Source organism: Oryctolagus cuniculus, chromosome 19 (genome assembly GCF_964237555.1).
Source record: "Oryctolagus cuniculus chromosome 19, mOryCun1.1, whole genome shotgun sequence".
Classification (NCBI taxonomy): Eukaryota; Metazoa; Chordata; class Mammalia; order Lagomorpha; family Leporidae; genus Oryctolagus; species Oryctolagus cuniculus.
The window spans coordinates 5,736,246-5,759,100 of NC_091450.1; the positions used below are offsets into that span (position 1 = coordinate 5,736,246).

The following is a 22,855-nucleotide window of genomic DNA, read 5'->3' on the forward strand; positions in this document are numbered from 1 at the left end:
ATTTCACAGCAAATTGGAAGTGTTTTGTTCTGGCTAGAGCTGGAGCCCCACAGACTAGGCCTGAATGAGACGTGGATTAGCTACATCTGTAGGCTTGAACATATCCAATAGTTTGAGAATCACCTAGTGCAGGAAACTGGCCTGCAAATCCTTCTGCCACCAAGGAAACTAGATCAAAAGCTGAGTTTGTATCCCCAGGTGAATGGTTAAGTGTGGGCTCACCTTCTGTGGGGAGAATTTCCCACAGTTGTTGTTAGGGGACTCTGTGGTCAATATGATAGGCCCCAGGCCACGGACCCTATTAGGAATGTTAGGGCAGTAGCTTGCTGACATTTTTACACATCTCTTGGTTCTCATGTTAAGAGTCATGAATAGACACCTCAGCCAGTAACACCCCAGTTTCACAAATACAAATTCAAAAATATATACCTATATATATATATATGTGTGTGTGTGGGAGCTCAAAAATGTTTGTAAAAAAGTTGAACGACAGAATAAAATATATAAGCTTTATTTTTCAACATAAGCTCCATCAACATCAAGATACAGCTGCAAGGGATAATAGCAGTCATCTAGACAATTCCTAAAGAACTGAGGATACTAGGCATTTAACTATGTGAATACAGTCTGTTTTTACATTTTTAAGTGAAGAAAAAATGGGCTTTTTAAGCCTTACTAACATTAGGAAACAAACAGAAGTCAAAGGAATCAAATCCAGACTAGCAAAGCTGCATGTTTGGTCAGAGGAATAAGCAGGAGCACTGTTATGGTGCAGAAGGGCTCTCTGATGTGGCTTTCCTGGCCAATTTTCCACTAAAGCTTTGAGTAATAGTTTCAAAATACTCTCACAACTCACAAATATCATTATTTGGCCCTCAAAGTCAACAAGTAAAATGCACTGAGTATTCAAAAAAAAAAAAAAAAAAAAAAAAGGTTGCTATGACCTTTTGACCTTTTTTCTTGACTGGACCACTTCCACCTCTTGGTAGCCATTGCTCTGATTGTGCTTTGTCTTCAGGACAGCACGGGTAAAGCCGTTTCATCTCCTGTTACAATTCTTCTAAGAAATGCTTCAGGATCTTGATCCCACTCATTTAAAATTTCCTTTGCAAGCTCCGCTCTTGTGTGCAGCTGATCTGGGCCCAACAATCTCGGGACCCATCGAGCAGACAGCTTGCTCAACTTTAACTTTTCAGTCAGAATCTTGTAAGCTGAACCAATCGAGATGTCTATGGTGTTGGCAATTGCTTTTGCTGTTAATGGTCGGTCCTCTTCAATGAGGGCACGGACAAGATTAATCTTTTCCTCGCAAATTGATGTAGATGGCCTGCCACTGCGAGCTTCATCTTCGACATCCTCTCGACCCTCCTTAAAACGAGTTATCCATTTGTAAACTGCTGACTTCTTTGGTGCACTGTCCCCATAAACTTTTCGTAAAGCATCAATGATTTCACCATTCTTCCACCCAAGCTTCATCATAAATTTGATGTTTGTTCTTGCTTCAATCTTAGCTGAATTCATGTTGCTCTGATAAGGGCTCTTCTCAAACTGATGTCTTATCCTTCTTTTGTCAAACTAGGTTCTGTTCAGACATGTTATAGTAAGTTAGTACAAATTTATTTTTATGCAAAATAATTTTGAAGTCCATGCATGGTTTTTCTCATAATACACATTTTCCATTAATACAATACAGTTTACTAGTCACTAAATTTGTAAGACACAAATTATTTCACAAGGTTATGTTAATCTTTTAAGTCCCAAGTTTCAATTGTATGAATATTTCAATGACATATTATTTATTTCAAAGTTAACCTAAGTGGTATATTTATTGCTCCCTTTAAGTCTTTATAGGTGTCCTACATACACAACAATGGGACATAATGGGTTAAAATTCACAAAATGACGCCAGCACACCGGGTTCTAGTCCCGGTCGGGGCGCCGGATTCTGTCCCGGTTGCCCCTCTTCCAGGCCAGCTCTCTGCTATGGCCAGGGAGTGCAGTGGAGGATGGCCCAGGTGCTTGGGCCCTGCACCCCATGGGAGACCAGGAAAAGCACCTGGCTCCTGGCTCCTGCCATCGGATCAGCGCGGTGCGCCGGCTGCAGCGGCGGCCATTGGAGGGTGAACCAACGGCAAAGGAAGACCTTTCTCTCTCTGTCTCTCTCTCTCACTGTCCACTCTGCCTATCAAAAAAAAAAAAAAATTTCACAAAATGGGATTTAAAATATTTAAAGTCAGAATCACAGTGTGGAAGGTAAGAGAAGGTATTATAACCTTATGATAAAATAATGAAGCTTTAACGAAAGGAGTTAGAAACAGGTCATGTCCATCTTGGGGTTCCTACATGTGGTATCTGGTTCCACTCCTGACTACAGTTTCTTGTTAACACAGACGCTGGGAGGCAATAGCTATGGCTCAAGTGACTGGGTTCTTGCCACCCATGTGAGAGACCCGGATTGAATTCCTGACTCCTGGGTCCAGGCTAAGCCATTCCACTGTGGGTATTTGGTGAATTAACTAGCAGATGGGAGTTTGTTCTGTCTTTCAAATATATAAATCTATTTTTAAAAATAAGTCACTTTGTGTTCTATGGCACTGCCTAAATAAAGTGGCCTGCTCTCAATGCCTGGAATAAACACTATTCATTAGAAACATTGTAGGGTCTGCACTGTGACACAGTGGGTTAAACCACTGCCTGTGATGCCAGCATCCCATGTAAGGGCCAGTTCGAGTGCTAGCTGCTCCTCTTCTGATCCAGCTCCTTGCTGATGTGTCTGGGAATGCAGTGCAGGATGACCTAAGTACTTAGGCCCCTGCTACTTGTGTGGGAGACCCGGGTGGAGTTCTAGCCTCTTGGCTTTGGCTTGGCCCAGCCCCAGCTGCTTAGCCATGTGGGGAGTGAACCAGTGGATGGAAGATCACTCTCTCCCTCTCTCTGTTTACTCTGTCAAATAAATCAATCAATCTAAAAAACAAGAACCAAAAAAGCCTGTCACAGCTTGATCTGGGCTAAACTGAGGCCAGTAGCTCCACCCTCATTTCCCACATGGGCGGCAGGGGCTCAAGGACTTGGGCCGTCTTCTGCTGCCTTCCCAAGCACATTAGCAGGAAGCTGGGTGAGAAGCAGAGCAGCCAGGACTCAAATTAGCACTCAGATATGGGATGCCGGTGCTGAAGCAGCAGCTTAACCCATTGCAGCATAACACCAGCCCCTACAACAGCACCTCTAAAACGGTAAAAACGTCTTTCGACATCTGAAAAGTAAATTTTGGTAACTCCCATGGCCTTCAGAATAAAAACAAAAATTTAATTATCAGGAAGTTTAAGTCAAACTCCACAAACTACTAAGTGACTAGATAAGCAATATTTCAGCGGGCCATCCAACTGTGATGCTGTAATAAACAGTAAGAGACTACACTGTTATGACATCTGGGCATCAAGACATTTGATTAAGTCTGTTTGTGTTTTTATTTTTTTGAGTGAAGCTGTTGACAAAGGCAAGTTACTTAACAGTGCACCATTCTCCCTTCTGTAAAACGGTTAAAATTCTTAGCTACCTAATCAGTAAATAAAAGTAATACAATACTCTGTAACCTGCTATGCATATATTAAGATATCTACTTAGAGAAACCAGGGGAAATTGGGATTTTTGCATCCATTTGTTTAGTACTGGGCAGCGGAGGATGATGCTATGCTACTAGGTTGAAAAGCTAAATTATGAACTAGAACACTCATATATGCCAGCTTTTGGCTCATTTATATGATTATGTGCCATTTTTTACATCTGGTCAACTCAAGAAATAAGGGCTCTGAAAGTTTCTGAACAGTTCAAATTTCTAAGAAAATGTTTTACATTTATTCAGATACATCTTGGAACATCATATGCCAGGCACTATGTTGGGCCTTGAAGGAATCAGCAGTATTACCTGGAAACTCCTGGAAAGTGTTCTTTGCAGTGTAGAAGAGGAATAGAGACAGTTGGTGTAAGAGTTGAGCCAATCTGTGGGGAAGAACAAGCAGTTCTGATTGGTCTGAAAACAGCAAGCAAAGGAAGGGATATGAATGTCTTAACAGGCAGGCTTCACCCCGTCATTTGAATCAGTTCATTTCACAGCGAGCTCACCTGAATGAACCCCAGATTTTTTTCAAGTATACAGAAAGAACCAGTAAGGCTGTGAGGGGCTAAATGGCACTCTGCCCAACCAAGTACCTCCAACAGTGCTTGGGAAGCACTGAGTAGGCAACAAATACCAAATTCTTGGGTCTTCCTTTGTATATGGACACACAGCATACGGTCAAGAGTGAGTGATGAACTACGTACATAAACCTGCAGCTTCACTGGACCCTGGACAAGCCCTGCTCTTCACGTCTCAGAGAGGACAGGAATAGTAATCACCTCTCAGATTTGCTGTGAGACTCAAAGACACAAATCTTAGTCACTGCCTGGCACACAGCAAAACCTCAACAATCAGCTTTTACAACAGGTCTATAAACTCCTTTAGCTGCCACTCTCACGCGGGAATCTCTGAAAATGAAAAGAAGCATCCCCAGGTTTAGCACAAAACCCACCTGATGGCAAAATCTGACCTGAAGCTATTTATACTTTCTGCTAATCCCCACTTGGAGTGAATATTCACTTCGGGCGGCTGCATAAATAGCAATATGGGATAACAGCGCCCCCTCCACTCCGTGTACCCAGGGGTGTCACATCTCCTCTTTGTCTAACACATAAAGATGAAACCTCAATGGTTCTGAATTCCAAAATACAATGGGCCCCAAAGGCTGCAGTTAAGACACAGGAGGAAGGGACAAGGCGTGCCCAACATATGCAACGCAAATCAGTTTCAGAAGCAAATTAGTTTTTCAGGCTCAGACACCAGCCTTAAGAAAAAAATGCTATTCTTCCTGCCCAAAGAGCACTCTGCAGCAGAGAACTTCTGAACTATTCTGAAGGCTACCTCTGCCTTCTAAACATGCCTTTACAACTAGCAGGTGCACGAACGGTGTAGGAAAGCCATATTAATTCTTTTTTTTTTTTTTTTTGGCGACTCTCGTTTGATGCTTCAACATTAAAATCTCGTTAAAAGCACTACTCTCGGTTCTCAGGCTAAAGAGGAAGACTGTGCAGCTATTTATTAGCTACGTGCTCCGAAACCCTAAAAGAAAAGCATAGAGACAATAGTACAGAACACGGCACGCATCAGTCGGTCGCGGGTGTTCCGCTAGTGTTAATATGTGGAGCCTCGTCAAATGGCAGACTGCCCCAAAGCAGCCTCCGAGATTCCCGAGCTGTTCCGATCGAACGATCCCTTTTCATCGGAAGCTCACGGGAGGCCGCGGCGCCCGAGCAGCCGCCCTTTCAAGGGGCCGCAGAACAAAGGGAGGCTGGGATCCAAGGCGGCGGCCCCGCCCCGCGCCCCGCCAGGCTGACGTCAGCGCCGGGGCCCGGGCGGCCGCCCCGCGCTGGCCCCCGCTGTCTTCTCCCCGCGAGGCGAACCGAGGGGCAGCCCCGCGGCGCTGGAGGGAAGCGAGCGAGGCCACGCGCGGGGCCGCGGGGAGGCGGCCATGGCCCTGGCGTGGAGGTGACGCGAGGCACCGCGCGCCCGCGCCCGCCAGCCCGGCCACCTCGGCCGCCCCGCTCCTCCCCGCGACGCCCCTAGCTCTGAAACAGCCTCACCGGACGAAAGCCGAGCTCGCGGCAGGGTCCGCAGGCGGCGGCGGCGCTTCCGAGAGGATGGAGCCGGAGACACCGGGAGCAGCCCACTGCCTGCAGCAGCGTCCACTGCGCCAGCGGCTGAGCTCCTCCCAGCGCCGGAACTGGAAGCGCCCAGCGCCACGCCCCGCCCCCTCCCCTGGGGCCGGGCGGCGCGCGCCCCCTGCTGGTCCCTGCGAGCACTGCGGCCCTCCCGGGCTGGCTCGGGTGTGGCTGGTATTCGTTGTCTCAGCGGTCAGCGGCCACACTCCTGGCTCTCTAGGCATTCGGAGGAAATGCCCCGGGCAGGTGCGGTGCAGGGCATCCCGGCAGAAACTGCGAACTCGTTGCCTCAAGAATAGATTTTGGATTCCCTATGCTCAGTTCAGAATTTTACAGTCAAGCCTCGATTCCCACTGTGTGTGTGACTGCAGACAAATTGCAGCCGGATCTGGGATTCCTGACTCAGAAATGTGTGAACTGAGACGGAACCCATTAAAATCCGTTTTGCAAAGGCATTTCTCTAATATCTGTAACTCTAGTTTGTAAGAGGCTAAACCAGAGAGCTTCTTTAGGAAGGGCTTATAATTCATGGAATAATAGCAATCACAGTAAATAGCAAAATATGGCGCAGTGATTAATTACGGATTTTGAGCAGAGTAACTAGGTTTGAAATTAACCTGCTACATCCTGGCTATGTTATCTTAGGACAGTTACTGAACCTCCTTAATTGTCGTAGTGCACTTTCTGCTTCTCTAATAGAATAATAAAAGTAAGTAAATAAAAACAATAAGTAATAATAACAATCAGTAAAAGAGACATTTTCATTTGGAGTTCTGGAGCCTGAAAGCCCAAGATTGGATGGCTTCATGTGGTCAGCTTCTGGTAAATGCTTCAGGGTTGAAGAACAGGGGCTTAACTTTCAGGGTGGCTAACCCATTTCTGGGAGACGGCACTAATCCATCCAGGAGGGCCCCGCCCACATGAATACCTGCCCTAGGTCTAACCTCCCAAGACTGCTGTATTAAGGAATTAAGCCTCAAAAGCGTTCTGGGGGGGGAAACCCCAGCACTTATCACCACTTTTCCTGTTAGAAAGTGAGAGCAATCATGGTATCTAATGCAGCTTGTGTTGTGAGCACTAAATAAAATAACACACGTAAAGTAATTGACTTAGAGTTGGCATATGGTAAGGGTGCATTCAACTTAAATGTGGTTTCCACTTTTTGTTGTGGTGTTCTGGTACAAGTGCAGGTTGTATTTTGATTTAGAATCATGGGGTACTTCTAAATATCTGTTTGCTAACACAGAAAGTATCCCCCCCTCTCAAACACACACACACACACACACACACATTATTCAGTAAAGTTAAATAAAAATTCCCTTATTTTTTTTTCCAAAATCTGGGGCTGTTTTTTCGCATGGCAAAAAATATTTTCCTATTCCAAATCAAACATGAAGAGATACATGGGCACCCAGATTAACAGGCCACATTCCTGGTGAATTTCAGCCACAATTCGGAGACATTTAAAGATCAGAACCCAGGGAAGCTGCCAGGAAGTCTCGTTCCTTATATATCCTGTACATCAACACTTCAGTGTCAGTCAGCGCTCACGCTGACCAACATGGGGTAAGCGTTCTAATCATCACAGATGAGGAAACAGAAAAGATTGAGCAGCTTGCCCGAGGTCAAAGAGCTAAAAGCTAAAACCAAATGCTTAAGCAGGCATTCAACTGACCCTAACAGCAATATTCTTGATCATTCTACAAAACTAAACATCAAATCATACATGCATACATTTTTATAAATTTTTTTTATTTTCTTGTCCCTGAGCTGGGTTGCCTCACAGGGAATATTCCACCACAGACACATTTCCAAAATTTAGAACTTGGCTTTTCATAAAAAGACCATTTGGTAAATGCCACAGGAGAACTGACTTTTGCAATGAAAATTGTATTTACCTTGTAAATTTAGATTCTGGGATATTATGCTTGTTCAAAATATAGTATACATCCTCATGACCAGTTATGGAAACTCTTTTGAGTTCTTAGTGTATCAGATTGGGCTAAGGTCTCAAATCCCAATAGGAAGCAGACTGGAATCCTAAAAATATGCATGGCTTTGAGTCCTAAATTCATCACTGTGACATTAACTTTAAATGTCTCACCACGTTTTACCTTTAAGAAAGTACTTTGAGAAACTGCATTTTGTGAGTGATGAAAATGAGGCTTCAAAAAATTCATCTATGTTGGCTGAGGTCACACAAGGCTAGCTATCAGATTCCAGAGGCAAGGCAAGCATTCTCTATAGCCGTGTTTGTGACCACGAATGCTCTCCCTGCTGCTTCTACCCTCTCCTGATCCCAGTGGTTTGCAGCAACTCTCTAGGCCTCCATTTGCATTGGAGCCAGTGTTGTGGCACTGTGGGTAGTGCCACTGGTTGCAACACTGGCATCCCATATGGGTGCCAGTTCGTGTCCTGGCTGTTCCACTTCCAATCCGGCTTCCTGCTGGTGACTTAAGAAAAGCAGCTGAAGATGACCCAAGTACTGGGCTCCTGCACCCACGTTGGGAGACCCAGGTGAAGCTCCTGGCTCCTGGCTTGGGCCTGGACCAGCCCTAGTCATTGTGGCCATCTGGGGGAATGAACCAGCAGATGGAAGATTCTCTCTCTCTCTCTCTCTCTCTCTCTCTCTCTCTCTCCTCTATAACTCTGACTCTCAAATAAATAAATGAATCTTTAAAAGATTAAATGAAGAAAAAAAAAAAAAAAAAAAGGCCGGCGCCACAGCTCAACAGGCTAATCCTCCGCCTAGCGGCGCCGGCACACCAGAGTCTGTCCCGGTTGCCCCTCTTCCAGGCCAGCTCACTGCTATGGCCCGGGAGTGCAGTGGAGGATGACCCAAGTGCTTGGGCCCTGCACCCACATGGGAGACCAGGAGAAGCACCTGGCTCCTGGCTTTGGATCAGTGCGGTGTGCCAGCTGCAGCGCGCCGGCCGCGGTGGCCATTGGAGGGTGAACCAACGGCAAAGGAAGACCTTTCTCTCCGTCTCTCTCACTGTCCACTCTGCCTGTTGGAAAAAAAAATTAAATGAAGGGAGAATTATGAGATAAATAATGTAAATCATCTTATAAAGAGACACATTATCTTCCTACCTCCCATAACTGCCACCATAATTACCAAAAATGCCTAACAATAGAGAAATATGAACTAATGAATTGATTCTAAATACACTAAAAAATAGAAGCACGAGTAAAACACAGTCCTCCTGGGATTGCTAGAATGGAAATCCAGAGACATGTTCTCCCTGGCTTACACAGCAGTGGCTGTTTCTGGGTCCACTTCTGCTCCCACAGATACAACTTACGCCAGATAACTTTGAATTTGGGCATCTGTGCACTCCTCCGCTTCCTCACTTCAGCAGCGCTTGCTGTTGCCTTAGCTAATCTCTGCGCCTGAAAGTTCCAAGGAGATTTTGTTGCAGTTCCCTTTTCGTGCAAGGAAGCATTCACTCTGGCCACAAGGTCATCACCTGGCCACAAACGCTCTCATGAATCTGTGTACTGTTCTAACACATACACTCCCTCCCTGCAAACAAGGAACAGTCAGGCAATTCTGGCCCCAACCAGGGACACTACGCGACATGGAATGTAGGGGGCACGCAGGTTTGCAGGCACTGATTAACATAGAGAGAAGGAAACGTCTGTCTTGACAGTGAGTGCTAAGGATGAGAGTGAGCAGATGTGTCTCCTTATCGCTTGGGAAGCTGTCATCTGGTTCCTCACTGCTTCCCAATCAGACCAAGCCCAGGTGCTCAGGTCTTTTCCTCCTGTTTTATCTCAGAATTCTCTATGCTTTGGCAGTCTTTTTTTTTTTTTTTTTTTTTTTTTTTTTTTTTTTTTTTATAGGCAGAGTGGACAGCAAGGCAGTGATCTTAAATACAGCTGCACGTTTGCTGAACTGAAAAACAGTTCGGACAAATCAGGTCTTCATGTTTCCAGACCACAGAAAGAGAGGAGGCTGATGTCAGAATAAGATCAGGCGGCAGAGAAGGCACCAGCACCAAAGACAGAGCAGCTAACTCAGGAGAGGGCACACAGTGCTTCCCAAGCCCGAGTCCGCCCCGACTCCACCCAGAAGTGCGGCTCCACAGCGTGTAGTCAGGTGCTCATTTTAAGCCATGGAAAGACACATGTGCTGGCCTCCCAGAACAGAGGGCCCCCCTCAAAAGCTGTACATGGTGATCAGACGCCGAGAGCAGCCAAAACCCTTGCCAAATGGCAGGGGTAACCAGAGCATCCAGAGACCGCTTGTTCCAATGTCGTCACAGGAAATCCCAGCCTGGAAGGGCAAAGAGGACGTCGGGCTGTTCCTTTCACTGTGCACCCAGCAGAGGAAAGAGCAGTGTCCCTGCCCCTTGTCCCCATCCCTGAGGGTGGGCAAATAGGAAGAGCAAGGAGCTCACCAAGATTTAAGGTTTACTTTAGCTGTGTGAAGGGACGTTCTTGTCATGCGGGTGTATCACTGAGACTAGAGAGTTGTCTTGCTGAGATTCTCACTAAAACGAGTGGAGTGTTCTCAGGAGTAGCTTCCATCCCCACCATTAATTGCGTTCATGCAGGGAATCTAAGAGTCACAAGGCAGCCGTACTCTGGACTTTGATCAGACTTGTAAGGAGCTTGGAAATGGTCATTCCTGTCTACATCAAGAAAAAAAATGAACAAACTAGAAATCAAAAGCCCCCTTAGATCCATCAGGGAGTGGATGCTACAGTGCAAACTATTGCTTGAAAAATTAGAGTGACAGCCGGATACAGTGACTGAGCACACCCCAGAGTGGAATCCTCAGAGGGGTCAGCACGCGGTGCTAGGACAACCTGGGATGTACCTGCTGAGGCCCTGGAGGCCCATGGGGACACACATGACCTTTCACAATGCCACGAGTGCCCGGTCACACCAGGGCTGCCACACTTTGTGTGTTTTCTCTCAGTGAGTTTCAACAGTCTCCCAGTATATATTGGAGAAACAACATCTCCTTAAAGAACCATGGTATGGTAAAGCCAGCTAAGCCTCCACCTGTGGCACCAGCATCCCATACGGGTGCTGGTTTGTGTCCCGGCTGCTCCACTTCTGGTCCATCTCTCTGCTATGCCCTGGGAAAGCAGTGGAAGATGGCCCAAGTGCTTGGGCCCCTGAGCACACGTGGGAGACCTGGAAGAAGCTCCTGAATCCTGGCTTCAGATTGGTTCACCTCCGGTCGTTGTGGCCATTTGAGAAGTGAACCAGTGGATAAAGACCTCTCTGTCTGTCTCTGTATCTATTTCTCTCTCTGTCTCTCTAACTCTACATCTCAGATAGATAGATAGATAGATAATCTTTTAAGAAATCAGTATCATCAATATGAAGCACATGAATTAATGCAAGCCCCTGAGGGTCGGCACTGTTGCATGGCAGGTACAGCAGCTACAGTGGGCTAAATGGGGCTGTGAAGCTCTCACCAAGCAAGCTAATGGGACAGTCGTGATAGGGAATTCCTCTCTGATCACAGACTTCACATAGGAATCCACAGTGAAGGAAGCTGGGAAGCTACAAAGTACTCGGAGATTACACAACAGCATTCTAGAGAGCACCTGAGCCAGAGAAGCAGTGTTGAGACAAACAAAACACTTCTACGTAACGACTGTGCAAGGGGACTTGTTCAAATTGGCAGGAGGCGGTCCACGTGGAGCTCTGAGGGCAGCTTCGAGTGCTGAGTGCAGCTGCAGGGTGCCGGGATGCCCCCATCACGCTCTGTATGACTCCACGGACACCCATGTGCTACTGCTGGATTCTCCCAGCAAGGCCAGTTCTCCAGAAGAAAATGGCAAATTCAGAGATTCGCAAGGAGCCAGCAACACTGAGCAACTTCCAAGAAATTCCCAAGCAATCACGCATACAATGAAAATGGCCAGGCCAGAGAGGGAATATGTGCGATGATGACATTTGTGCAATTGTGAGAGGTCTCCAACCACTTACAGTATTTCAGTCCAAAGAATCAGCAAGCTTCCCCAAGGTGATCCTACCTCTCAGTGAGGCAGGGCGGCCCACTGCTTCAGGTCTCACAGTTCCTGCGTGGTAGCAGCCTGGTGGGTGCTGTGGCATGGGCATCACAGAGCGAGGGTCCCACGGGCCCCACCCTTGCCAGCGCCCAGTGCCGTGCAGGAGTCCTTCTTCATCACACTCCTCCCTGGGATTAGGCAGTTCCTTCATTTACAGATCAGTATTATGGCTTCATATCCACATTTTTGCAAAGCAAACTTACCTTTAATATTTACATGTCTTCCTATATATAACTATATATAATATTTAAGTCTTCTTATAACTTTTAATGAAGAAACGTATAAAGAAACATGGACTACTAGTTCATGACAGTTATGTTGATATTTTGGAGCAGCATACTGAAGTCTGAAACTGAACCTGTAACAGCCACAATAAGGTGGGCTGATGCCCAGAGGGGTGGATGCACAGATGGCTGGATAAAGATACACCCAGTTTGGTAAAATGTCAGTCTTTCAGGTGTTCCATGCTTTAGTGGTCTCATAGGAAGTTGGTGGCATTTAGCTAAACTCAAATGTCTCCCATCAGTGACTTTTCTTCTGAAGAGTCCCCAAAATGCTTAGAATTCTACATATTTGGAAAAGTGTAGGCATACTCCCAATTTGAGTTTTCCCCAGTGAATTCGGCATGGAGTTGGAAAATGCAAGGACATACTGAGAAGTTTTATGGAGATTTTACGTTTCGGGTGTTTTGTTTGTTTTTTAGGGAGAGGATCAATGGGAAAAACAAGTCCCATGTCCCTTCCCAAGGTAAACGATAGAGAAATTGTGGTGTGTCCAACAATTCTACACAGGCAAGAAGGGGAGCAAATTACTAATACATAAAACAATATGGGTCTGTTTCTGGCCATGCTGACTTAAGTGACCCAGAATAATAATAACCAGCAGCCGATCACAATGAGTCCCTTCTGTGACATGTGGCTGACTGGGACCAGTGGTGCAGAGGAGCATGGGAGGACAGGAGGAAGGGGGGAGCGGCTCAGATGGATGCACAAGGGGCAGAATTCCATCTTGAATGCGGTGATGGAGTCATTGCTTCCACAATGTTAAAAATGAATCATTCCAGGGCTGGCGCTGTTGCATAGTGGGTAGAGCCACCACCAGCAACTCCCCAATCCCATATGACATTAGGGAGCGGCTGCTCCACCACTACTACTACTACTTCTTCTTCTTCTTCTTCTTCTTCTTCTTCTTCTTCTTCTTCTTCTTCTTCTTTTTATTTTTTTGTTAGTTTTAATTTTTACTGTGGACGCTTTATATAGTTATTCAATATTTTAAAAAGCACGAAATATTGAAATTTGCTTTATTAACATAGTGTGAAATTTTCAGTAACAAAATTTCTCATCACAAAAGATGTTTAAGTACAACAGAAATACTGTCACTGACAATTCAATGAGATAACTTTAAAAAAATGCCCTATGTCATGCTTTTTCTAGCCTGTCTAAATTCACTTTTGTGAGACAGGTACTCTCTCCTATCTTATTCTTCTGAATAGATCCTGCAAGATGCTGTGAAGACCACTTGCACCATCCCCCATCCATCCAGAAACAGCAGGCTTGCAGGATTTCTTTAATTCTCTTGAAATCAATAATCCTCAATGACAATAGTTCTTGAAGGATAAGATTCAGCTTCTACAAATATATATCAAAAATCACATTCGCCACTCTTTGGGTTCTCTTTCACTTCCATGTGCACTGTTCCTTGCTTCCCTGGCTCAGAGCCCTCAGTGTAGAATTTCACATGCATGTATTTCAACCCATCTTTTACATATTCAATAAAACTGTCAAGAAAAGTTAGTAACAGAAGTCTAATTTCCTTTCATTTAAAAATTATCCCTAAGCCTCCTGAAAAAAAATATGAATGCTTCATGAATTTGCATGCCATCCTTGCACAGGGGCCATGCTAATCTTCTCTGTATCATTCCAATTTTAGTATATGTGCTGCCGAAGTGAGCACTGCTCCACTTCTAATCCAGTCCCTGATAATGTGCCTGGGAAAGCAGGGGAAGATGGCCCAAGTGCTTGGGGCCCTCCATCCAGGTGAGAGTACTAGAAGAAGCTCCTTGTTCCTGGTTTTTGGCCTGGCCCAGCCCCAGCCATTGCTTGAGGAGTGAACCAGCAGATGGAAACTCTCTCTCTCTCTCTCTCTCTCTCTCAAGCTCTCCAGTTCTGCTTTTCAAGTAAATAAATAAATCTCATAAAAATAAATCATTCTATTATTTAAAGAAATACTGTCTAATATAAGTAACTTTACTGAATTTGATTTGTAGAAAAAAACCTAATATATAAGATGAGAGCTTTATTTTTCTGCCAAAGACGTGGAAAATACTAAAAAATAATTGACAGGATTTCACCTCTGAATTAATGTCAATGTATAATTGACTAATAAATATATACAAGCTGACTGTGGGTGAGAAGCCAAGATCATTTTTTTTTTTTTTGACAGGCAGAGTGGACAGTGAGAGAGAGAGACAGAGAGAAAGGTCTTCCGTTGGTTCACCCTCCAATGGCCGCTGCGGACTGCGCACCGCGCTGATCCGATAGCAGGAGCCAGGTACTTCTCCTGGTCTCCCATGGGGTGCAGGGCCCAAGCACTTGGGCCATCCTCCACTGCACTCCCTGGCCACAGCAGAGAGCTGGCCTGGAAGAGGGGCAAGCGGGACAGAATCCGGCACCCCGACCGGGACTAGAACCCGGTGTGCTGGCGCCGCAAGGCGGAGGATTAGCCTAGTGAGCCGCAGTGCAAGCCCAAGATCATCTTTTAAATATTCAGGAACTACCTGTTAAAAATTTTGCAGGACATAATAAAAATAGTAACTGTATGAAAAATGAAAAAAATACATAAATGTGCTCAACATATCGGTAAGAATCTTATTTGGATACATGTTTATAGAAACGGACTTTACAGAGAGAGGCAGCTGCCATAGCAATAATACTGGAGTCCTTTTTGCAGCAGAAATTAAGTGCAGATTCTTGTTTAGCCAACTTTCTAAAAAGATTAACATTTTCTCTCACTGTTCAATATTTTTTAAACTAATTTAACAATAACCAAATTAACTTCAACAGAAAATGACTGAAGAAAACACACAGGTCAAATACACCAGCTGTGAGCTTCTTAGGCTAATTCTGACAAAGACAATCCCACTGTTTGAGTGCTTATCAGAGCCTGCTTGTCATTTCTCATGACGCAATGCATGTCCTCCTGAAAGCCACTGTGTTGGAGCCGGTGTCGGGGCACAGCAGGTAAAGACACTGCCTGCAGCACCAGCATCAGCTATGGGCACCAGTTCCTGTCCTGGCTGCCCCACTTCCAATCAGTTCCCTGCATATGGCCTGAGAACGCAGGGGGAGATGGCCCAAGTGCCTGGGCCCCTGCACCCACATGGGAGACCTGGGTGAAGCTCCTGGCTCCAGGCTTCAGCCTGATCTGGTCCAGGCTGCTGGGGCCATCTAGGAGTGAACCAGTAGGGGGCAGATCTCTCTCTCTCCCCCTCTCTCTCCCTCTCTTTCACCCTCTTTCTCTCCCTCTCCCTCTCCCTCTCCCTCTCCCTCTCCCTCTCCCTCTCCCTCTCCCTCTCCCTCTCCCTCTCTCTCTCCCCATCTCTCCCTCTCTCTCACAACAAAACCACTGTACTGTGCACAATCAGCAGCATCACAGGTCTTAGAGGGAAACGGTTCAGCAGCACAACACTGAAATCCCCATCAGTGCCACAGGAAACACACGCACTGCCCAAGGAACCTCACACATGGCAGCTACAGTCATCACAGGGCTTGCCTGGCAGGGGTCCACTCCTGAGCTCCCTCTCTGGACTGACGATAGTCTCAGCGCCCCCCCACCCCGCCCCGGCTGCCATCCAGACCTTTGCTTTCTGAGCCTCTACTTAGGGAAGTGTCCAATGTGGCAGGCGGCTTCCCCAGACCAAGAAGAGTGAGGAAGGTCACCCAAGTGGAAGCCACGGTCAACTACAGGGTGTCGTCCATTCCCACTGGACATTCCCCAAGGAAGGAGGGGCCCAAAAGTTGAGATCACATAATCTCATTCGTTTCTGGAAGCTGAAAAATGGACCTCCCAGAAGAAGGGCATGGGAGAGAGGTCACAGGAGCAAGGGACGGGGGAGCAAGGGCACAGAGCATAGAATTACACAGGGAGACAGGGTGGGGGGCAGTCAGGTATGGTCATCCTCGTACGGGGGGCTAACTGTCTACACCACCGGCTTAAATGGATCTCAGACTCACTACTGCAAGTGAGTTCATAGGGTCCCAGCACATGTCTGAGGGGCTGAAAGTGCTCTTGACCCTGATCTGATCCTGACATGGTTGGTGCATGTTCATGTGTTGAAATATCACACTAGGCCCTAAACAGACACAAAGGTTAGATGTCACCAAGACACAAACACCACATGGTGATGACAATGAAGAACAGGAGCAACCCCCCGCCCCCATCCTCAACTCGGGGAGCTGTGGGCAGCACTCTCCCTGGGCGAGGAGGGCGGGGCTCACTGGGGGAGAGGTTGGAACAATGCCCACCTCCCCGTTATTTTGAAAAGGTTAGGAAACCGGCTCTTTGCTATTTTTTCTATTATATGGACATGATGATTTTTTTAAAAGATTTATTTATTTATTTGAAAGGGAGAGAAAAATGGAGAATGTGAGAGATCTTCCATCTGCTTTTTCACTCCCCACATGGCTGCAATGGCCAGACTGAAGCCAGGAGTCTGGAACTCCATCCAGGTCCCCCATACAGGTAACAGGGACCCAAGCACTTGGTCCATAACCTGCTGTCTCTCCCAGGTGCATTAGCAGGGAGCTGGATCAGAAGTAGAGTATCCGGGTCTTGACCTAGCATTCGCATGGGATGCCTACATCACAAGTGGTGGCTTAACCCTCTGTGCCACAATGCTGACAACTGATCGAAATTATACATGCTTTAAATAATTGCCACATCTATACCAAAATAATTTATGCCAGAGGTAGAGATTTTGTCACACATTTTAACCTTCAGAGTCCATTCCTGGGTTTTTAAAAATAGATAATTTAGGTTGGCACCACGGCTCACTAGGCTCATCCTCCACCTGCAGTGCCGGCACTCCGGGTTCTAGTCCCGGCTGGGGCGCCGGTTCTGTCCCAGTTGCTCCTCTCCCAGGCCAGCTCTCTGCTGTGGCCTGGGAAGGCAGTGGAGGATGGCCCAAGTGCTTGGGCCCTGCACCAGCATGGGAGACCTGGAGGAAGTACCTGGCTCTTGACTTCAAATCAAAGCAGCGCACCTGCCGCAGCGCTGACTATAGTGGCCATTTGGGGGGTGAACCAACGGAAGGAAGACCTTTCTGTCTGTCTGTCTCTCTCTCTCACTGTCTAACTCTGCCTGTCAAAAAAAAAAAAAAAGATAATTTAGGGGTTACCATTGTGGCATAGCAAGGAAAGCCACCAACTGGGATGCAACATCCCATATGAGTGCCCATTTGTGTCCCGGCTGCTCTACTTCCAATCCAGCTCCCTGCTAATGGCCTGGAAAAGCATCATAAGATGACCAACGTCCTTGTACCCCTGCATCCACATGGGAGACCTGGAAGAAGCTCGTAGCTCTTGGCTTTGGATTGGCCCAGGTCCAGACATTGTAGCCATTTTGGAGTGAACCAGTGGATGCAAGACTTTCTCTTTCTCTGTCTCTCTCTGTCTCTCTGTAACTGTGACTTTTAAATAAAAAAATCTTAAAAAAGGCCAGCGCCCGTGGCTCAATAGGCTAATCCTCCGCCTGCGGCGCCAGCACACCGAGTTCTAGTCCCGGTCTGGGTGCCGGATTCTGTCCCGGTTGCCCCTCTTCCAGGCCAGCTCTCTGCTGTGGCCAGGGAGTGCAGTGGAGGATGGCCCAAGTGCTTGGGCCCTGCACCCGCATGGGATACCAGGAGAAGCACCTGGCTCCTGGCTTCAGATCAGAGTGGTGCGCCGGCTGCAGTGCACCAGCCGCGGCAGCCATTGGAGGGTGAACCAACGGTAGAAGAAGACCTTTCTCTCTCTCTCTCTCTCTCTCTCTCTCACTGTCCACTCTGCCTGTCAAAAAAATCTTAAAAAAAGATATGTAAAATTTTAAAAATTATTTATTTTAATTATTTGAAAGAGAGAGAGAGATCGCCCCCTGCTGGTCCACTTGCCAAATGCTCACAACAGCCAGGGGCTGCGAAGTCAATCCTGGTCTCCATTGTGGGTGGCAGGAACCCAACTATTTGGCTCACAATCTACTGCATCTCAGTGTGCACAGCCGCCGGAAGCTGGAATCTGAAACAGAGCTGAGACTTTAACCCGGGTACTCTGGTATGGTATATGGATGTCTCACGTGGCATCTTAACCACTGCTCCAATCATCCATCATTCCTTGCAATTTTAATTTGGATTTTTCTAATGACATTAAGCAACTTTTTCCTGTTTTTCCTGTTTTCCTGGGTCATTTAGATATTTCCATTTGAGAAGTGATTTTCCACATTTGTTTTTTCATTGTTCAGTAGAAGGTCTGTATTTTTCGAGAGTTCTTTACGTATTCTGGGTTATCGATCCTTTTTTTTTTTTTTTTTTTTTTTTTGAAAGATTTATCCTTATTTATTTGAAAGATAGAGTTACAGACAGAGATAGAGCCAGGGAGAGTAAAAGGTCTTCTATCTGCTGGATCACTCCCCAAATGACCACAATGGCCAGAGTTGAGCTGATCTGAAGGCAGGAGCCAGGAGCTTCTTTGGGTCTTCCACGTGGCTGCAAGGGTCCATGGACTTACGCTATTTTCTACTGCTTTCCCAGGCCACAGCAGAGAGCTGGATTGGAAGTGGAGCAGCCAGGACTCAAACCAGCGCCCATTGGGATGCCAGCACTGCAGGCTGTGCCACTCCACCAGCCCCAAGGTTACTAATCCTTTACTAGTTACATGTGTCTAAATATTTTTCCAAACTGGCTGTTTGTCATGTCAGTCTCTTTATAGTGTCTCTTAATAAGCAAGATGTTTTAATTTGATTGCAGATTATTTTATTAATCTTTTATTTGTATTTAGTGTCTTTGTCCTGATTAAGAAATACTTCTGGGGTGGGCATGGTAGCTGGAGCAGAAGCAGAGCAGCCAGGACTTGAACCTGTGCTCTGCTACAGGACACTGGCACAAGCCATGGCTTCACTGAGACACAACACTGGCCCCACATGCGTGAGGCTTCATCACAAGGCGTAATCCTCCCATCAGCATCTCTTTTAAAGAGGGAGAAATGCAGGCAGGGCTCCAGCAAGGTTCAGTAGCTTGCCTCAGGTTACTCAGGCCTGAGACGTGGAGCCAGGTGGTCCTACCCCAGTGCCCGTGTGTTCTGAGTCGCCAGGAAGGCTGGGAGAAGACTGCTGGGCCTGCAGGGCTTCTGGGTGCTGGGGGCTGTGCAGAGGAAGGCTCCTCTGGTGGGCCCCTTGATTCTGCTGAGACTTGAGAAGTTCAGCTCCAAGAGGGCAGGGGTTGTGGCTTAGCTGCTGACTAGAGGGCCAGCACACACAAAACACTGATAGAGGCCATGGGTGGATGGACGAGTGGACCGACAGGGTGATGGATGGGTGGATGAGTGGATGGATGGGTGGGTGAGTGGATGGATGGGTGGATGAGTGGGTGGAAAATGAAGAGAGGGAGGGATGATGAGTGGGCTGACAAGAGTGATGGATGGGTAGTTTGGATGGATAGATGGATGGATGGGTGGGTGGGAGGACCAACAGAGAGGGAGGGATGATGAGTGGACTGACAGAGTGATGGATGAGTGGGTTGGATGGAGGGAGGGAGGGAGAGAAGAGGGAAATCCTCCTGCAGCCTGGTGCCCATGTGCCGTAGTGCCTCATGCTTACTTAGACACCTGTCTTTCCTGCACTCCGCCATGGAGGCTCCCACTGCCACGTCTCCCAGGTGGCCCAGCTGTTGTCCCTGCAGGCCCCTTGCAGCCTCCCCAAGCTTAGCCCCAGGCTCACATGCACCTGCCCCAGATGCAACGTGAACGCCTTTTCCCACCGGGAGATGTTGTGATGCTGAGTGGGGTGAAGGTTCGGGTGGGACATTAGGTGGAAATTTGCAGAGTGGGAGTAAGGACACTCAGGCAGAACAAGAGCTTGGGCGACGTCATGGAGGACCCAGGGCTGGCAGAGGACCAGTGCATAGTCCCAGTGACAGAGGCAAAAGGCATGGAGGTGGTGGAGACCCCGTTCTGCCCCTGGGTTCTCGGCTGGGCCCCTCCGAGTCCCTACGCCTGACCCGGCACAGCCCAGCACAGCCTCGAGCAGGCCGTCACCAGGTGGCCTCTCTGTCCAGGCACGAAGGCTCCACCAGGTTCTTCAACTTTTCCACTTCCGCTGAGAAGAGCAGCAAAGAGGCCGAGCACCGCTATCGGGTGAGCGCCCGGGGAGCCCCCACGTCCACGCATCCACGGGGCAGACAGAGCAGGAAGTTGGTGGGGGAAGATGGAGAGGAGCTGAGGGCCCCGCTAGCGAAGAGGTGGGAGTGGGCCGCGCCAGGGACCACCGTCACGTCCTGCCTCGGTTTCCCGCAGGTGAACAACCTGAGTCTGCGAGATGTGGCCGTCAGCGTGGACTTCTGGGCCCCCGTGCAGCTGAACGGAGCGGCTGTGTGGGACGTGGCGGTGGAGGCCCCAGGCCAGGTGCCCACCACGCCTCGCTGGCCAGGGCCCGGTCCCACAGCCCGCACACCCTGGCAGGGGCACCGTCCACGCTTGGGTGGCTGAGGATTCACGTCTCTCTCCAGAGCCTGCCCTGTGCGCGGGAGAGGGAACCTCCGAGGACCTCTGACCTGAGCCGGGTCCCGGGGAGTCCCGTGCTGGTGAGAAAGGCCCTGAGCCCCCAGTCAGTGCGGGCGTGGCCGCGCTGAGGGGCAGAGGTGCAGCGCTGGGCTGAGGGCAGGACCGCGTCCTGGGCTTGCTCAGCGCTGCCCCGCCCACACAGCCTCGGTTCTCTGCCTCGGCCCCTCCCTAAGTGAAGCCCCCGCAGCCTCGCGCTCCTCTGGTCCCTAGGACTGCGGCGTTGCGCACTGCCTGAGGTTCCGCTGCCACATCCCCTCCTTCGGCGCCAAGGAGGAGCTCCACTTCACCCTGAAGGGCAACCTCAGCTTCGCCTGGTCAGCCAGGTTCGGAGGCCCCAGCGGCAGCGCCCGTCCCCCACCCGCGGGCGGCACCTGCTGTGGCTGCGCCATGCTCCAGCCTGGACAGTTCTGGAACTCGGAGCACCCCCAGAGCCAACCGCCCGGCTCCTCTCGCCCTTGCAGATGCCGCAAAAGAAGGTGTCGGTGGTGAGCGTGGCCGAGATCACCTTCAACAGGGCCGTGTACTCCCAAGTTCCGGGTGAGGAGCCCTTCATGAGAGCCCAGGTAGGGTCTGCGAGGGAGGCTGGGCCAGGTCCCCAGGGCTCCTGGTGCTGCATAGCTAATGCTGGGTGGGGGTTGCCAGGGTGCAGGGAGGAGGAGGAGGGGTGAAGGTCTCTGGGCAGGACGGTTGTCCCTGAGCTCAGGGGTCTCTGCCTGGCAGCCCTTGGAGCAGGGGCAGGAGAGAGAGGAGGCAGGAGCTGGGAGGTGGGGACAGAAGGCCTGATGCCCCTGCAGGTGGAGACGGTGCTGGAGGAGTATGAGGAGCACGACCCCGTCCCCCGGTGGTGGGCAGCTGCGTGGGCGGCCTGCTGCTGCTGGCTCTCATCTCAGCCAGGCTGTACAAGGTGAGCGCGTGGCCCTCTCTCCACACCACCTGCATCCACCAGCCTTCTCCAGACAGGCGGCAGAGGGATTGCTCAGAGCACCGGCCCGCAGCCTGGCTCATTGTTGGCTCTGTTCCCGATGGCTGTTTAAGGTCAGAGGAGTCGCTTGACCTGCAGTGTCAGTGTGTCCCTTCTAAATGCTCACAGCATCCACAGTGCAGAGCGGCTGAAGTGAGACAGCCATGCGCCCGGCGCCTGCTTTCCCCCAGACACAGCGTCGCAGCCGCGGGGCACATTCGTGGTCTGGCCCAGAATCTCAATCCCGCGCAGCCCCCCTCCCTTCTCCCCACTCAGCTCCTTCCTGCCCCCACCTTTGCCCCTGCCCTCTCACCCTGATTCTGCGGTTTCTTTCCCCTCCAAGCTTGGCTTCTTCAAGCGCCGGTACAAGGAGATGCTGGGCGAGAAGCCGCGAGACGCGGCCACCTTCCCCGGGGAGGATGCCAGCTGCGGGGCTTCAGATTTGCCTTTGTCCCAGTGATCCCCTCTCCTGCCCGTCTCCTCCCGGGGCTGGTCCTGCCTCCCACTGGAAAGCTGTCTCCGTGGGTGCAACCTCTGCAAGGGTCGACTGGTCTGAGCATCCCCTGGGTGCTGAGCCCCATCCCAACGGTGGAAAGGTTCTTCTACTTCTGCACCTCTGCCAGGCTGCTCCAGTGACAGCACTGCTGACGCAGGAGGCAGGGTGTGCACGTGTAGAAGAATGGCCACATGGAATGAGGATGTCGGTGATGCATTTGCCTTGTATGGAAAATGCCCTAATGCAGGCATTGGCATGCTACCAGAGGTAGAGTTGAGAGAACCTACTTATGTGTACAGAAAAAGTTCTCTCACTTTTCTCTGGTGCCTGGGCCGGAGGTCGTCTTTGCCTGATGTTCCATGAGGAATACAAGGGGTGTGGGACAAGGATGTGTCTGTGCACATGTGTGTGAGTATGTGTGTGTGCTAGTGTCATCTGTGAATGTACATGTGTGTGCATGAACATGTGCACCTGCATATGTATGTGCTAATGAACACGTGTGAGTATACATGCGTGTGCATGCATGCCTATACACCTGTGTGTACCTGTGTATGTGTGTGCTAGTGTACATGTGTGTGCTCATGTGTGTACTGGCACATGTGTGCACCTGTGTGACTGTGTGTGTGAGTGTGCATGTATGTGCGTGTGTGTCCTGGGTCTCAGTAGCGGCTTCTGTCCGGTCAGTGGGCAGGCTGTCCTAGGAGGTGAATGAGACATGTAGCTCATATGCACCAGTGCCGCCCTGAATTAGGTCTCCAAAAGCCAGGAAGTCCAGGCTTCCAGGAAGGAGCTGATTTCCCAG

General features: G+C 49.0%; 1 long non-coding RNA gene and 1 other non-coding gene across 2 annotated transcripts; both read right to left on the reverse strand.

Moving 5' to 3' along the window:
* Window positions 1-495: 495 nt before the first annotated feature.
* On the reverse strand, window positions 496-5,841 carry LOC103345192 (uncharacterized). The gene is made up of 3 exons (XR_515178.4): window positions 5,677-5,841; window positions 3,926-3,999; window positions 496-1,582 (listed from the first exon to the last, which is right to left on the reverse strand). It is a non-coding gene; the product is annotated as an uncharacterized lncRNA (long non-coding RNA).
* A 7,794-nt stretch (window positions 5,842-13,635) lies between these two features.
* LOC127487916 (U6 spliceosomal RNA) lies at window positions 13,636-13,742 on the reverse strand. The gene has a single exon (XR_007915194.1). It is a non-coding gene; the product is annotated as a U6 spliceosomal RNA (small nuclear RNA).
* Window positions 13,743-22,855: the final 9,113 nt, after the last annotated feature.